At 31.7% G+C, this 17,008-nt stretch overlaps 2 long non-coding RNA genes across 4 annotated transcripts; both read right to left on the bottom strand.

The window, feature by feature from the left end:
- Positions 1 to 9,434: 9,434 nt before the first annotated feature.
- LOC111830907 lies at positions 9,435 to 10,813 on the bottom strand. Of its 3 annotated transcripts, none has more exons than XR_002834189.1 (5): positions 10,744 to 10,813; positions 10,387 to 10,647; positions 9,945 to 10,026; positions 9,719 to 9,840; positions 9,435 to 9,521 (listed from the first exon to the last, which is right to left on the bottom strand). It is a non-coding gene; the product is annotated as an uncharacterized LOC111830907 (long non-coding RNA). The 3 variants fall into 3 exon arrangements; XR_002834190.1 differs by lacking the exon at positions 9,435 to 9,521 and having other exon boundaries at positions 9,645 to 9,840; positions 10,387 to 10,496; positions 10,603 to 10,647; XR_002834188.1 differs by lacking the exon at positions 9,435 to 9,521 and having other exon boundaries at positions 9,645 to 9,840.
- Positions 10,814 to 16,290: 5,477 nt separating this feature from the next.
- Positions 16,291 to 16,604, bottom strand: LOC111830909. Its single transcript, XR_002834192.1, has 2 exons — positions 16,509 to 16,604; positions 16,291 to 16,402 (listed from the first exon to the last, which is right to left on the bottom strand). It is a non-coding gene; the product is annotated as an uncharacterized LOC111830909 (long non-coding RNA).
- Positions 16,605 to 17,008: the final 404 nt, after the last annotated feature.

Raw genomic sequence — 17,008 nt, 5'->3', positions numbered from 1 at the left:
TGAATTCAGCACAGTGTAATTTTGCAGGTATGGAAAAGCCTATTTTGCTCCACTTAATAGGTTTGTAACTTCTCCACCTAATGATGTGATCAATGCTAGAAAGGATAGGAAAGGAATATTTGGAGCTTGTGATAAATAGAGGAGGACAAAACTGTTAATTACAAGGTTTTTCTGTGATTCTGGTCTTGCATTTAATGCAGCTACTTTAGAGAGAATTTTGTTGATGCTTGATATAGTTGGACAATACGGTCCAGGATTAAAGCCACAAACCATGCATGAGCTTAGAGTTCCTTTAATTAAGAAAGATGTAAACAACACTAATAGACAGCTAGTACAGCACCAAAAAGAGTGGGCATCTAAAGGGTGTTCTAACATGTCTGATGGATGGCGTGATTCAGTTGTTCAGAAGGATTTTGTTAACTTCCTTGTTAATTCTCCAACGGGATCTCCTTTCCTAAAATCGATGGCTGTATCAGAAGTTGTGAAAGATGTGACATTGTTATTTCAGTTGCTTCATAAGATGGTCGAGGAAGTAGGAGAAAAAAATGTTGTCCAAGTGGTCACAGACAATGCATCAAATTATGTGAGATATCATACCGTTTTTAATATCTAATTTTTCTTGAATTTAATTTCTTGATTAAATCTAACTTTTTATTGGTGAATATAAAATTCATGGAAATTACTCGAAGCTAAAAGACCAAATCTGTACTGGACCCCATGTACAGCACATTGCATTGATATAATGCTTTAAGATATTAGGAAAATCTCAAATGTGAAGAGTGCAATACAAAAGTGTATCTTCATGAATGACTATATTTATAGTCATATTCCTCTTGTAAACATGAGGAGGAAGTTCACAGATCAAAGGAATTTGCATAGACCGGCGATTACAAGATTTGCAACAACTTTCATTATGCTAGCACAAGTTCATTATGAAGAATGGAATAATTCCAAGTGGCCAAAACAATCAAGAGGAAAGAAAGTAAGAGCATATATTTTCGAAGACAGTTTTTGGAAGAATGTTTTGTATGCGCTGAAGTTGACAGGTCCTCTTGTACAAGTTCTCCGAATGGTTGATGGAGTGAGAAATCCTCCTATGGGAAACATATATGCAGCCATGGATTGGGCAATGTAAACAATTACGAGGTCTTTCAATATAAGAGAAGAACTCTACAAAACGTCATTCAAAATCATTGACAAAAGGTGGGAGTGTCAACTTCATTGTTCTTTGCATGCAGCTAGCTACTTTCTCAATCCATAAATCCAGTATGAAAATCCTGATGATGTAGGTTGTGAAGAAATGTTGAAAGGTTTGTATAACTGCATCAACATGTTGGTTTCAGAAATTGATACTCAAGATAAGATAATGTCGGAGATAGATGAATTTAAAATGCAACTAATCTATTTGGTCATCATATGGCTATAAGGCATAGAGCTAAGAAATCACCAGGTAATTATTCTTGAGTTTGACATCTTGATGTTTATAATTTAAAGATTCAATACAAGTTACTAACATTTACTTTATTTTAACAGTTACTAATAATTTGTTTGTGACTCCCTATGTTGATATTGAAAACTGCTGATTTGAGAAGATTACTGGAATAACACTTCATTACATTTTCAATATCATTAAAATAACCATGACTAACAAAAATGGAAAATATCATAATATATGAATCAAATCCATCAACCAAAATCTTTTAATTTCTTTATTTTTAAATTTGGTAGATTCAATTAACAGAATCCAAACAAAATTTTGTATAGCTAGCTTCAGTAAATAACTATCAATTTAAACCAAAAATAAGGTAAAACTAATAGAAAAAGTACATACTTTTGATTGTATTTATGATTAGCTATTGTATTTAATAGTAATTTTGATTTTTATTGAGTGGAAATTTTACCGGAGAAAACCTTTCTTCTGCAAACAAAGCTTGTATAGCCATTGGAGAATTACCATATGAGGTAACACCATTTTGCTATTTATTGTCGATGTATACTTGAAGTTTCTTGTTAGGTAAAAACCCGTGAATGATAAGAGATCAATTACATTTCAGTTTGGTCCCTAAGTCTCACCAAATGAGATCAATGTTGTCTCTTCCTTGGGCTCGATTATTCAATACGGAGAGGTGATTCTAGTCGTCTTATAAATGAAGCAATGTATTATTGGCAATGCATGTCTAGACATGACCACTAAAATATTAAATTTATAAGGCTCCTAGAGTCACTTCTCCATATTGAGTAGTCCAGCCCAAGGAAGAGACACATCAGTCACAATTGGTAAGACTTCCTAACTAAACTAAAAGATATATCTAGCTCTTGTCATTAACTAGTTTTAACTTAACCAAAAACTTCAAGCATACATCAAGAGTAAACAGCATATTGGTGTTACCTCGAATTCTAATTCTCTAATGGCTATACAACCATTGTTTGCAGAATCAAGGTGTTCTCCCGTAAAATTTCCACTGTAAGGTAAAATTATTTGCTATTAATAGAATCCAAAAATTTTTTGGTTTAGCTAGCTTTAGTAAAAGACTACAAATACTAACCAAAACTCACGTAAAACAAATAGAATAGGTACATAATTTTGATCGTATTTTTGATTTCTATAGACTGGAAATTTTAATAGCGAAAAACTTGCTTCTGCAAACAATGCTTGTATAGCCATTAGAGATTTAGCATACGATGTAACAACAACATGCTGCTTATTCTCGATGCATGCTTGAAGTTTCTTGCTAAGTACAAACTCGTGAATGATAAGAGCTCAATATATATTTCAGTTTAGTCACAAAGTCTCAACAATTGTGACCGATGTTGTCTCTTCCTAGGGCTCAATTATTCAATATAGAGACGTGACTCTAGCATCCTTATAAATCCAATTTTTTTTTTGCCATGTCTAACTATGCCTCTTTTTTTTGGTGAATAAGGCAAAATTTTTGAGGAATGCAATTACATTATCTAAATACAAGCCAATTGACCTAGTTGTTAACAGTGCAATAACCTTGGGAAACTAGCACGGGTTCTCACAGACCTCTTTCCACCACACTTGAAGTACTTCATGGAGAGCAAAAAGACTCTAAATTCAAAAAATTAGGTTTGCTAACGTTTCCAATGTCTTGTTTTTTTTGGATTTAGAATCATTTTACTCTCCATAAAGTATTCAAAGAGTGGTGGAACAAGGTCTAGACGAACCCATGCTAGTCTTCCAAGCGTAATTGCATTGTAAACATCTAGATTTATTGGATTATGTTCAGGTAGTGTAGTTGCATTGCTCAAAACTTGTGCCTTATATTCACCAAAAAATAAAGACATTGTTAGACATGACCAATTAAATATGGGATTTATAAGGCTGCTATAATCACTTCTCAATATTGAATAATCGAATCCAACGAAGAGACAACACCGATCAGAATTGGTGTGACTTTGGTGCCCAAACTTAAATATATATTGAGCTCTGATCATTCACGAGTTTGTACATGACCAAAAAATTCAAGCATACATTAAGAATAAACAACATATTTGTGTTACCTCGAATGTTAATTTATCGATGGCTATACAAGCATTGTTTGCAGAAGAAATGTTTTCTCCCGTAAAATTCCACTGTCTGGAAACCATAAATACAATTAAATACAATAGATAAGCCTAAGGTATGTAAAAAACTAAAACCAAAAACATAATGAATTAATAAACTTTTAATTTTGTTTCCAGAAATATTAACTCTCCTAGATTAAACTAAACTAAAAAACAACATTCACATCTGAAACAAGATACATAAAGCGGTTCATATGCGAGTGAACTCACCAGAGAATTTTCATTTCATTATTAGGTCATAATAAAGCGCACACAACTAGGGTTGTTCAGTGAAGACGAACCAACTTCGGGTTATGAATTGTTCATTCCAAGTTTTTTCCATTTCGTACGTGCTGTGTCAACAAAAAAACCACACAAGTCAAAACCCGTTTCAGATACCTTAATTTAAAACTCATCAAACTAAGATGATGTTAGTGGTGTTATCTGGTTCAGCACCTTCTTCTGTCCCCTTGTATGCTTCGTCTTCAAACCAATATTTACAATTTACAAGAGAGGAGACTCTTCGTTGGATTTTTACCTGATAATTAAAAAAAAAGCCTTGACTAACAAATATCAAATATGGAAAAACTCATAATATATGAATCAAATCCATCAACACAAATTAAAATCTCTAGTTTTGTTTTTTAATTTTAATTGATTGATATAATTAACAAAATCTGTTTGGTAGCTTCAATAAAAAACTGTCAATGTAAACTAAAATTCAAGGTAAAACATATAGAACAAGTATATAAGCCTAAGCAAAACCATATTGAACTATTCATTTTGTTTTGCAAAGTATTATTTCTCCTAAACTAAACTGGACTAACAAAACAACAATCACATCTGAAACGAGATGCACAAAGCTGTTTTAATGCGAGTAAACTCACGAGAGAGTTTTGATTTGATTTTGAAGCCATAGCAAAGCGCACAGAACGAGAGTTGGTCAATGAAGACGAAACAGCCACGGATCGTTAATTGTTCATCCTCACTTTCTTCCCTCTCGTATGTACTGTGTCAAAATAAAACCACATAAAATTTTAAAAAAGCTTCAAATACTTCAGTGCTAAACTCACCGATAAAAAGGATTAAACAAAAGTTCTTACCTCGTTCATCATCCTCTTCTGTCCTTATATGCTTCTTCTTCAAGCCTATTTGCATATAATTCGATTGTCAAAAGACTTATAGATTTGAATATGTCATAGATGAAAAAAACCAAAAACAATTATAAGAACCAGACTTTACTTGTCTAATTGTTACTACGCTTGGGTATTTGTCATACCTCGCATGATTGACATTAAAAATTATCTTTTTCCGGTGGAGAAAACAATTTTTTGTGAAAATAAGGTGGGAGAGAAGATATGAAAGACATAATTAAAATATTTCTTGTTTCCTGAATGATTTTTAAACCCAAACCAAAAAAATAAATAAGGGGAAAACGAAAATCCTACATGTTAAGATAAGCTAAATCTTTTCTTACCACTTAATGAGCATTTCATTTATGCTAATCTGAAACGTGGCACTTTGATTTCAACAAATCATTGATAGTCAACAAATTAAATTAATGTAGAATAAAATTTATAAGATTTTTTCCTTTGGTTGTTTGCTTTTTATTTTTTTGGGGAAAGGGGAATCAAAATGATGGATTTTTAAGGGTAACTTTATCCAAGAAACTACTAGTTCAAAGTTCAAACAAGTCAAATAAAAGATTAAATACTATTTCAAACTAGTCAAATAAAAGATAAGTTTGAATAAAAGATAAGTTACGATCAAATTCTTAGATTTTGTTCAAACTAGTCAAATAAAATATAAGGTAGAATAAAAGATAACAAATAAAAGGGGAAACTATATGCATTGCAAGGTGTGGAGCCTTGGCTACCACGAGATATGTATTAAAAAGTCAAACAATATTTCTAAATCAAATGTACTATTCTTCATGATACAATACAAATAGATTGAATATTCTATGAAATGTATGTAAGTACCATTTCATGTTGTGTATGGCTTATTGTCCGATTGATCTAGCGACAACAACACATTTACTTGTGTCTCTTCATACTTAGTGACTGTTCAGTGCAAAAAACAAACAGAAACGCCACGAACTAAACGTTGTAACTCTGAAAATCAATTATAGACCAATACTCGCCCTTAATTGAGTTTCGGTCTTACACTGAGCTTCCTTCTAAGTTCGAAATAGCTTTCAATTTTTCATAGGAGTAGAATGACATCTTTGTCTCCCTCTTGGTAATTTCTTATCACACAAGTTATAAACATTGTCACGTCCCCTCTGTGATATTTTCAGTCACGTTCACGTCCCTTGTTTTTCCAACCTTCTTCCACACACTTTCTTTTAAGTAGCTTTCTTCTTATTTCCTTTTAGTTTCTTCTTGATCACCAAATTTCTGCGTAAACTTTTTCATTTTTGCTTCGGCTATCTCTATAACCGAATTATGCTCTATTTTTCTCCAAGGTAAGTATCCTTTTTTAGGTGTCTTTCTTTGATCACCATAACGTCTCCATGATGTTTTACGCGTGCATCTTATCCACTTTTCTTCAGTTAAATTTTCAACCGGTTTATGCTCTATTATTGTTTGGTGTCTCACTTTGATCACCGTCACGACTCTTCTTCGAACAACCTTTCAAAATTCTCCTTCCACAACTCCTTTGGAGCTTTGGAGATTTCTTCTTAAACGTACTGTATGTGAATGCTTGTGAAGGTTAATGGTATTCTCTCTTGTCACTACCTTATTTTTCTATTTTTCTATTTCTCTTTCTCTCCTCTCGAGCCAATATTTTGCCTACAGATTTTTTGCCGTTAATCAAAAACACCATTAACCTCTACTTGTAAATGTGCATCGATAACGGAAACTCTATAAGATTATTCACCATCTAAACCAACAAATCTCTTAACCTCACATCAAAACTTCAGCTTGGATATGTGTTGTATCATTGTTCTTCTTGCAACTTCTGCTTGGATATGTGTTGTGTTGCAAATTTTTATTTGAATGCTCAAGATTACCAACTCTTTCTATCCCCAAGACTCTATTGTTTTACATTTAATGCTTACGGACTGATGGGAGATCAAAACCCTTACGTATGTTTTCAGAAAGGGTCTATCATTAATATTATATATAGCGTATTTTTTAACTAGATTTTTATTTATATCGTTGATCAATAATTTTGTTTTACACATGAAAAAATATCTGATCGATAAAATTGACACGATCACGTTAGTTATTAGTTTTGGAAACTAATTTTTATTAATAAGATAACTAATTAAGATATAGTACTTTGAGAAAGATAGTTTTGTATACTATTTAAGTAGACAGTATGATAGTTTTGTATCCTATTTAAGTATATAGTATAACGAAAGTTATTTAATAGCTAAAATAGAATTTGGTAAATATTTTTCTATAGTAGAGATTTCAAATTAAATGTTTTACTTTCACGTACACCAAAATGTACACAGTTGAATATGTCAGAATAAATTCTTAAATAAAAATTAATCCGAAACAAAGCATGGCCATTCTAATATCATAAACATGCACCATTAAACTAAACATGATTAAATCATATTTATTTGCTAGCTTCTTAACTTAATAAACAAAAAAAAAACAATGAATTTTCTTTAATAAAAGTTCTAATAAATACAATGCTTAATTATGTTACATATATCTTTTTAGACTCGTGACATAAGACGTATCCTAAACACCAGAGTTGTGTCTTCTTCTTGATTTCGGAACTCTAAAGTAGATGAATCTCCTTTTTTATGCCATTTACCTTACATAATTTTTCCAACCAACTCCTGTAGCTATTATTCCATCTCTTGATATTCGAAATCCCGACCACATCGTCATAATGAAATATCTCTTATGTTAACATCAAATTCAACGTTTGTTTGTGACTCCCTATGTTGATATTGAAAACTGCTGATTTGATGTAGATTTGTGTTGAGAAGATTAATGGAATAACACTTAATTACTTTTGCAATATCATTAAAATAACCATGACTAACAGAAATGGAAAATATCATAATATATGAATCAAATCCATCGACCAAAATCTCTTAATTTCTTTATTTTTAAATTTGGTAGATTCAATTAACAGAATGCAAACAAAATTTGGTATAGCTAGCTTCAGTAAATAACTATCAATTTAAACCAAAACTAAAGTAAAGCTAATAGAACAAGTACATATTTTTGATTGTATTTATGATTAGCTATTGGATTTAATAGTAATTTTGATTTGTATTTAGTGGAAATTTTACCGGAGAAAACCTTGCTTCTACAAACAAAGCTTGTATAGCCATTGGAGAATTACCATACGAGGTAACACCATTTTGCTATTTATTGTCGATGTATACTTGAAGTTTCTCGTTAGGTAAAAACTCGTGAATGATAACAAATCAATTACATTTCAGTTTGGTCCCTAAGTCTCACCAAATGAGATCAATGTTGTCTCTTCCTTGGGCTCGATTATTCAATACGGAGAGGTGATTCTAGTGGTCTTATAAATGAACCAATGTATTATTGGCCATGCATGTCTAGACATGGCCAATAAAATATTAAATTTATAAGGCTGCTAGAGTCACTTCTCCATATTGAATAGTCCAGCACAAGGAAGAGATATATCAGTCACAATTGGTAAGACTTCCTAACCAAACTGAAAGATATAATTGTCACTTGTCATTAACGAGTTTTAACTTAACCAAAAACTTCAAGCATACATCAAGAGCATTGGTGTTACCTAGAATGCTAACTCTCTAATGGCTATACAACCATTGTTTGCAGAAGCAAGGTGTTCTCCCGTAAAATTTCCACTGTAAGGTAAAATTATTTGCTACTAAAAGAATCCAAACAAAATTTGGTTTAACTAGCTTTAGTAAACGACTACAAGTATTAACCAAAACTCACGTAAAACAAATACAATATGTACATAATTTTGATCGTATTTTTGATTTCTATAGACTGGAAGTTTTAATAGCGAAAAACTTGCTTCTGCAAACAATGCTTGTATATCCATTGGAGATTAAGCATACGAGGTCACAACAACATGCTGCTTATTCTCGATGTATGCTTGAAGTTTCTAGCTAAGTACAAACTCGTGAATGATAAGAGCTGAATATATATTTCAGTTTGGTCACAAAGTCTCAACAATTGTGACCGATGTTGTCTCTTCCTTGGGCTCAATTATTCAATATAGAGAGGTGACTCTAACAGCCTTATAAATCCATTTTTTTTTTGCCATGTCTAACTATGCCTCTTTTGTTTTGGTGAAGAAGGCAAAATTTTTGAGGAATGCAATTACATTATCTAAACAACAAGCCAATTGACCTAGCTGTTAACAGTGCTATTACCATGGGATACTAGCACGGGCTCGTACAGACCTCTTTCCACCACACTTGAAGTACTTCATGGAGAGTAAAAAGACTCTCAATCCAAAAAATTAGGTTTGCTAACGTTTCCAATTTCTTGTTTTTTTGGATTTAGAATCATTTTACTCTCCATAAAGTATTCAAAGAGTGGTGGAACGAGGTCTTGACGAACACATGCTAGTCTTCCAAGGGTAATTGCATTGTAAACAGCTAGGTTTATTGGATTATGTTCAAGTAGTGTAGTTGCATTGCTCAAAACTTGTGCCTTATATTAACCAAAAAATAAAGACATAGTTAGACATTACCAATAAAATATTGGATTTATAAGGCTGCTAGAATCACTTCTCCATATTGAATAATTGAATCCAACGAAGAGACAACATCAATCAGAATTGGTGTGACTTTGTGCCCAAACTTAAATATATATTAAGCTCTGGTCATTCACGAGTTTGTACTTGACCAAAAACTTCAAGCATACATCAAGAATAAACAACATATTAGTGTTACCTTGAATGTTAATTCTTCGATGGCTATACAAGCATTGTTTGCAGAAGAAATGTTTTCTCCTGTAAAATTCCACTCTCTGGAAACCAAAAATACAATTAAATACAATAGATAAGCCTAAGGTATGTAAAATACTAAAACCAAAAACATGATGAATTAATAAACTTTTGATTTTGTTTCGACAAGTATTAACTTTCCTAGACTAAACTAGACCAAAAAATAACATTTACATCTGAAACAAGATACACAAAGTGATTCATATGCGAGTGAACTCACCAGAGAATTTTCCTTTGATTATGAAGACATAGCAAAGCGCACACAACTAGGGTTGTTCAGTGAAGACGAACCAACTTCGGGTTATGAATTGTTCATTCTCTGTTTTTTCCATCTCGTACGTACTGTGACAACAAAAAAAATCACACAAGTCAAAACCCGCTTCAGATACCTTAATTTAAAAATCATCAAACTAAGATGATGTTAGTGGTGTTATCTGGTTCAGCACCTTCTTCTGTCCCCTTGTATGCTTCTTCTTCAAACCTATATTTACAACTTACAAGAGAGGAGACTCTTTGTTGGATTTTTACCTGATAATTAAAAAAAAAGCTTTGACTAACAAATGTCAAATATGGAAAAACTCATCATATATAAATCAAATCCATCAAAACAAATTAAAATCTTTAGTTTCGTTTTTTAATTTTAATTGATTGATATAATTAACAAAATCCAAACAAAATTTGATTGGTAGCTGCAATAAAAGACTGTCAATGCAAACCAAAATTCAAGGTAAAACATATAGAACAAGTACATAAGCCTAAGCAAAACCATATTGAACTATTCATTTTGTTTTGAAAAGTATTAATTTTCCTAAATTAAATTGGACTAACAAACCAACAATCACATCTGAAACGAAATGCACAAAGCTGTTTTAATGCGAGTACACTCACGAGAGAGTTTTCATTTGATTTTTAAGCCATAGCAAAGCGCACAGAACGAGAGTTGGTCAATGAAGCCGAACCAGCTTCAGATCGTTAATTGTTCATCCTCACTCTCTTCCCTCTCGTATGTACAGTGTCAAAATAAAACCACATAAGATTTAAAACAAGCTTCAAATACTTTAGTGCTAAACTCACCAATAAAAAGGATTAAACAAAAGTTCTTACTTCGTTCATCATCCTCTTCTGTCCTTATATGCTTTTTCTTCAAGCCTATTTGCTTGTAATTCGATTGTCAAAAGACTTATAAATCTGAATATGTCATAGATAAAAAAAAAACCAAAAATTTTTATAAGAACCAGACTTTACTTATCTAATTGTTGCTACGCTTGGGTATTTGTCGTATCTCGCAGGCTTGACATTAAACATTATCTTTTGCCGGTGGAGAAAGCAATTTTTTTTTGTGAAAATCAGGTGGGAGAGAAGATATGAAAGACATAAATAAAATATTTCTTTTTTCCTGAATGATTTTTAAACCCAAGCCATAAACACAAATAAGGGGAAAAAGAAAATCCTACATGTTAAGATAAGCTAAATCTTTTCTTACCACTTAATGAGCATTTCCTTTATGGTAATTTCAAACGTGGCACTTTGACTTCATATTTAATTTGATTTACTTAGTCAAAAAATTTATTTCTTTATTTTTTATAGTTAACAAATTAGATTAATGAAGAATAAAATTTATAAGATTTTTTTCCTTTGATTGTTTGCTTTTTTTTTGGGGAAGGGGCAATCAAATTGATGGATTTTTAAGGGTAACTTTATCCAAAAACTACTAGTATAAAGTTCAAACAAGTCAAATAAAAGATTAAATAATATTTCAAACTAGTCAAATAAAAGATAAATTTTGAATAAAAGATAAGCTATGATCAAATTCTTAGATTTTGTTCAAACCAATCAAATAAAAGATAAGATAGAATAAAAAATAACAAATAAAAGGAGAAAATGCATGCATTGCAAGGTGTGGAGCCTTGGGTTTCACGAGATATGTATTAAAAACTCAAAAAATATGTCTACATCAAATGTACTATTCTTCATGATACAATACAAATAGACTGAATATTCTATGAAACGTATGTAATTACCATTTTATGTTGTGTATGGCTTGTTGTCCGATTGATCTAGTGACAACAACAAATTGACTTGTGTCTCTTCATACTTAGTGACTGTTCAGTGAAACAAAACAAACAGACACGTCGCGACCTAAACATTGTAACTCGGAAAATCAATTATCGACCAACACTCCCCCTTAATTGAGTTTTGGTCTTACACTAAGCTTCCTTCTTCGTTCGTCATAGCTTTCAAAGGAGTAGAATGACATCTTTGTCTCCTTCTTGGTGATTTCTTATCACACAACTTATAAATATTGTCACGTCCCCTCTGTGATATTTTCAGTCACGTTCACGTCCCTTTCGTTTTCAACCTTCTTCCACTCACTTTCTTTTAAGTAGTTTTGTTCTTATTTCCTTTTAGTTTCTTCTTGATCACCAAATTTCTGCGTAAACTTTTTCATTTTTGCTTCGGCTATCTCTATAACCGAATTATGCTCTATTTTTCTCCGAGGTAAGTATCCTTTTTTTTGGTGTTTTTCTTTGATCACCATAACGTCTCCATGATGTTTTACGCGCGCATCTTATCCACTTTTTCTTCAGTTAAATTTTCAACCGGTTTATGCTCCATTATTGTTTGGTGTCTCACTTTGATCACCGTCACGACTCTTCTTCGAACAACGTTTCAAAATTCTCCTTCCACAACTCCTTTGGAGCTTTCTTTTTAAACGTATTGTATGTGAATGCTTGTGAAGGTTAATGGTGCTCTCTCTTGTCACCACCTTATTTTTCTATTTTTTCTATTTCTCTTCCTCTCCTCTCGAGCCAATATTTTGCCTACAGATTTTCTGCCGTTAATCAAAAACACCATTAACCTCTACTTGTAAATGTGCATCAATAACGGAAACTCTATAAGATTCTTCACCATCCAAACCAACAAATCTCTTAACCACACATTAAAACTTCAGCTTGGATATGTGTTGTATCATTTCTCTTCTTGCAACTTCTGCTTGGATATGTGTTGTGTTGCATATTTTTATTTGAATGCTCAAGATTACCAACTCTTTCGATCCCCAAGACTCTATTGTTTTACATTTAGTGCTTACGGACTGATGGGAGATCAAAACCCTTACGTATGTTTTCAGAAAGGGTCTATCATTTAATATTATATATAGCGTATTTTTTAACTAGATTTTTATTTATATCGTTGATCAATAATTTTGTTTTACACATAAAAAAATATCTAATCGATAAAATTGACACGATCACGTTAGTTACTAGTTTTGGAAACTAATGTTTATTAATAAGATAACTAATTAAGATATAGTACTTTGAGAAAGATAGTTTTGTATACTATTTAAGTAGACAGTATGCTAGTTTTGTATCCTATTTAAGTAAATACTATAACGAAAGTTATTTAATAGCTAAAATAGAATTTGGTAAATATTTTTCTACTGTAGAGATTTTAAATTAAATGTTTTAGTTTCACATACACCAAAATGTACACAGTTGAATATGTCAGAATAAATTCTTAAATAAAATTTAATCCGAAACAAAACATGGCCATTCTAATATCATAAACATCCACCATTAAACTAAACATGATGAAATCATATTTATTTGCTAGCTTCTTAACTTAATAAACAAAAAAACAATGAATCTTCTTTAATAAAAGTTCTAATAAATACAATGCTTAATTATGTTACATACATCTTTTTAGACTCAGGACATAGGACGTATCCTAAACACCAGAGTTGTGTCTTCTTCTTGATTTCTGAACTCTAAAGTAGATGAATCTCCTTTGTTTATGCCATTCACCTTACATAAATTTTCCAACCAACTCCTGTAGCTATTATTCCATCTCTTGATATTCGAAATCCCGACCACATCGTCATAATGAAATATCTCTTATGTTAACATCAAATTCAAAATTTGTTTGTGACTCCCTATGTTGATATTAAAAACTGCTGATTTGATATAGATTTGTGTTGAGAAGATTAATGGAATAACACTTAATTACTTTTGCAATATCATTAAAATAACCATGACTAACAGAAATGGAAAATATCATAATATATGAATCAAATCCATCGACCAAAATCTCTTAATTTCTTTATTTTTAAATTTGGTAGATTCAATTAACAGAATGCAAACAAAATTTGGTATAGCTAGCTTCAGTAAATAACTATCAATTTAAACCAAAACTAAAGTAAAACTAATAGAACAAGTACATACTTTTGATTGTATTTATGATTAGCTATTGGATTTAGTAGTAATTTTGATTTGTATTTTGTGGAAATTTTACCGGAGAAAACCTTGCTTTTGCAAACAAAGCTTGTATAGCCATTGGAGAATTACCATACGAGGTAACACCATTTTGCTATTTATTGTCGATGTATACTTGAAGTTTCTCGTTAGGTAAAAACTCGTGAATGATAACAGATCAATTACATTTCAGTTTGGTCCCTAAGTCTCACCAAATGAGATCAATGTTGTCTCTTCCTTGGGCTCGATTATTCAATACGGAGAGGTGATTCTAGTGGTCTTATAAATGAAGCAATGTATTATTGGCCATGCATGTCTAGACATGGCCAATAAAATATTAAATTTATAAGTCTGCTAGAGTCACTTCTCCATATTGAATAGTCCAGCCCAAGGAAGAGATATATCAGTCACAATTGGTAAGACTTCCTAACCAAACTGAAAGATATAATTAGCACTTGTCAGTAACGAGTTTTAACTTAACCAAAAACTTCAAGCATACATTAAGAGTAAACAGCATATTAGTGTTACCTCGAATGCTAATTTTCTAATGGCTATACAACCATTGTTTGCAGAAGCAAGGTGTTCTCCCGTAAAATTTCCACTGTAAGGTAAAATTATTTGCTACTAAAAGAATCCAAACAAAATTTTGTGTAGCAAGCTTTAGTAAACGACTACATATATTAACCAAAACTGACGTAAAACAAATACTATATGTACATAATTTTGATCGTATTTTTGATTTCTATAGACTGGAAGTTTTAATAGCGAAAAACTTGCTTCTACAAACAATGCTTGTATAGCCATTGGAGATTTAGCATACGAGGTCACAACAACATGCTGCTTATTCTCGATTTATGCTTGAAGTTTCTAGCTAAGTACAAACTCGTGATTGATAAGAGCTCAATATATATTTCAGTTTGGTCACAAAGTCTCAACAATTGTGACCGATGTTGTCTCTTCCTTGGGCTCAATTATTCAGTATAGAGAGGTGACTCTAGCAGCCTTATAAATCCAATTTTTTTTTCCATGTCTAACTATGCCTCTTTTTTTTTGGTGAAGAAGGCAAAATTTTTGAGGAATGCAATTACATTATCTAAACAACAAGCCAATTGACCTAGCTGTTAACAGTGCTATTACCATGGGATACTAGCACGGGTTCGTAAAGACCTCTTTCCACCACACTTGAAGTACTTCATGGAGAGTAAAATTAGGATTTAGAATCATTTTACTCTTCATAAAGTATTCAAAGAGTGGTGGAACGAGGTCTAGACGAACCGATGCTAGTCTTCCATGGGTAATTGCATTGTAAACAGCTAGGTTTATTGGATTATGTTCAGGTAGTGTAGTTGCATTGCTCAAAACTTGTGCCTTATATTCACCAAAATATAAAGACATAGTTAGACATGAGCAATAAAATATTGGATTTATAAGGCTGCTGGAATCACTTCTCCATATTGAATAATTGAATCCAACTAAAAAACAACATCAATCAGAATTGGTGTGCCCAAACTTAAATATATATTAAGCTCTGATCATTCACGAGTTTGTACTTGACCAAAAACTTCAAGCATACATCAAGAATAAACAACATATTTGTGTTACCTTGAATGTTAATTCTTTGATGGCTATACAAGCATTGTTTGCAGAAGAAATGTTTTCTCTTGTAAAATTCCACTCTCTGGAAACCAAAAATACAATTAAATACAATAGATAAGTCTAAGGTATGTAAAAAACTAAAACCAAAAACATAATGAATTAATAAACTTTTGATTTTGTTTCTACAAGTATTAACTCTCCTAGACTAAACTAGACAAAAAAACAACATTCACATCTGAAACAAGATACACAAAGCGGTTTATATGCGAGTGAACTCACCAGAGAATTTTCCTTTGATTATGAAGACATAGCAAAGCGCACACAACTAGGGTTGTTCAGTGAAGACGAACCAACTTCGGGTTACAAATTGTTCATTCTCTGTTTTTTCCATCTCGTACGTACTGTGTCAACAAAAAAAGCACACAAGTCAAAACCCGCTTCAGATAGCTTAATTTAAAACTCATCAAACTAAGATGATGTTAGTGGTGTTATCTGGTTCAGCACCTTCTTCTGTCCCCTTGTATGCTTCTTCTTCCAACCTATATTTACAACTTACAAGAGAGGAGACTCTTCGTTGGATTTTTACCTGATAATTAAAAAAAAAAAGCTTTGACTAAAAAATATCAAATATGGAAAAACTCATAATATATAAATCAAATCCATCAAAAGAAATTAAAATCTTTAGTTTCATTTTTTAATTTTAACTGATTGATATAGTTAACAAAATCCAAACAAAATTTGATTGGTAGCTTGAATAAAAGACTGTCAATGTAAACCAAAATTCAAGGTAAAACATATAGAACAAGTACATAAGCCTAAGCAAAACCATATTGAACTATTCATTTTGTTTTGAAACGTATTAATTTTCCTAAATTAAACTGGACTAACAAACCAACAATCACATCTGAAACGAAATGCACAAAGCTGTTTTAATGCGAGTACACTCACGAGAGAGTTTTCATTTGATTTTTAAGCCATAGCAAAGCGCACAGAACGAGAGTTGGTCAATGAAGCCGAACCAGCTTCAGATCGTTAATTGTTCATCCTCACTCTCTTCCCTCTCGTATGTACAGTGTCAAAATAAAACCACATAAGATTTAAAACAAGCTTCAAATACTTTAGTGCTAAACTCACCAATAAAAAGGATTAAACAAAAGTTCTTACTTCGTTCATCATCCTCTTCTGTCCTTATATGCTTCTTATTAAAGCCTATTTGCTTATAATTCGATTGTCAAAAGAATTATAAATCTGAATATGTCATAGATAAAAAAAAAAACCAAAAATTTTTATAAGAACCAGACTTTACTTGTCTAATTGTTGCTACGCTTTGGTATTTGTTGTATCTCGCAGGCTTGACATTATACATTATCTTTTGCCGGTGGAGAAAGCAATTTTTTCTATGAAAATCAGGTTGGAGAGAAGATATGAAAGATATAAATAAAATATTTCTTGTTTCATTAATGATTTTTAAACCCAAACCATAAACACTAATAAGGGGAAAAAGAACTCCTACATGTTAAGATACGCTAAATCTTTTCTTACCACTTAATGAGCATTTCCTTTATGGTAATTTGAAATGTAGCACTTTGACTTCATATTTAATTTGATTTACTTAGTCAAAAAATTTATTTCTTTATTTTTTATAGTCAACAAATTAAATTAAT

This window comes from Capsella rubella, unplaced genomic scaffold (genome assembly GCF_000375325.1).
Source record: "Capsella rubella cultivar Monte Gargano unplaced genomic scaffold, Caprub1_0 scaffold_4, whole genome shotgun sequence".
NCBI classification, from domain to species: Eukaryota; Viridiplantae; Streptophyta; class Magnoliopsida; order Brassicales; family Brassicaceae; genus Capsella; species Capsella rubella.
The sequence above is the reverse complement of the archived record's forward strand: the minus strand, read 5'-3'. Positions and strand labels throughout refer to the sequence as shown.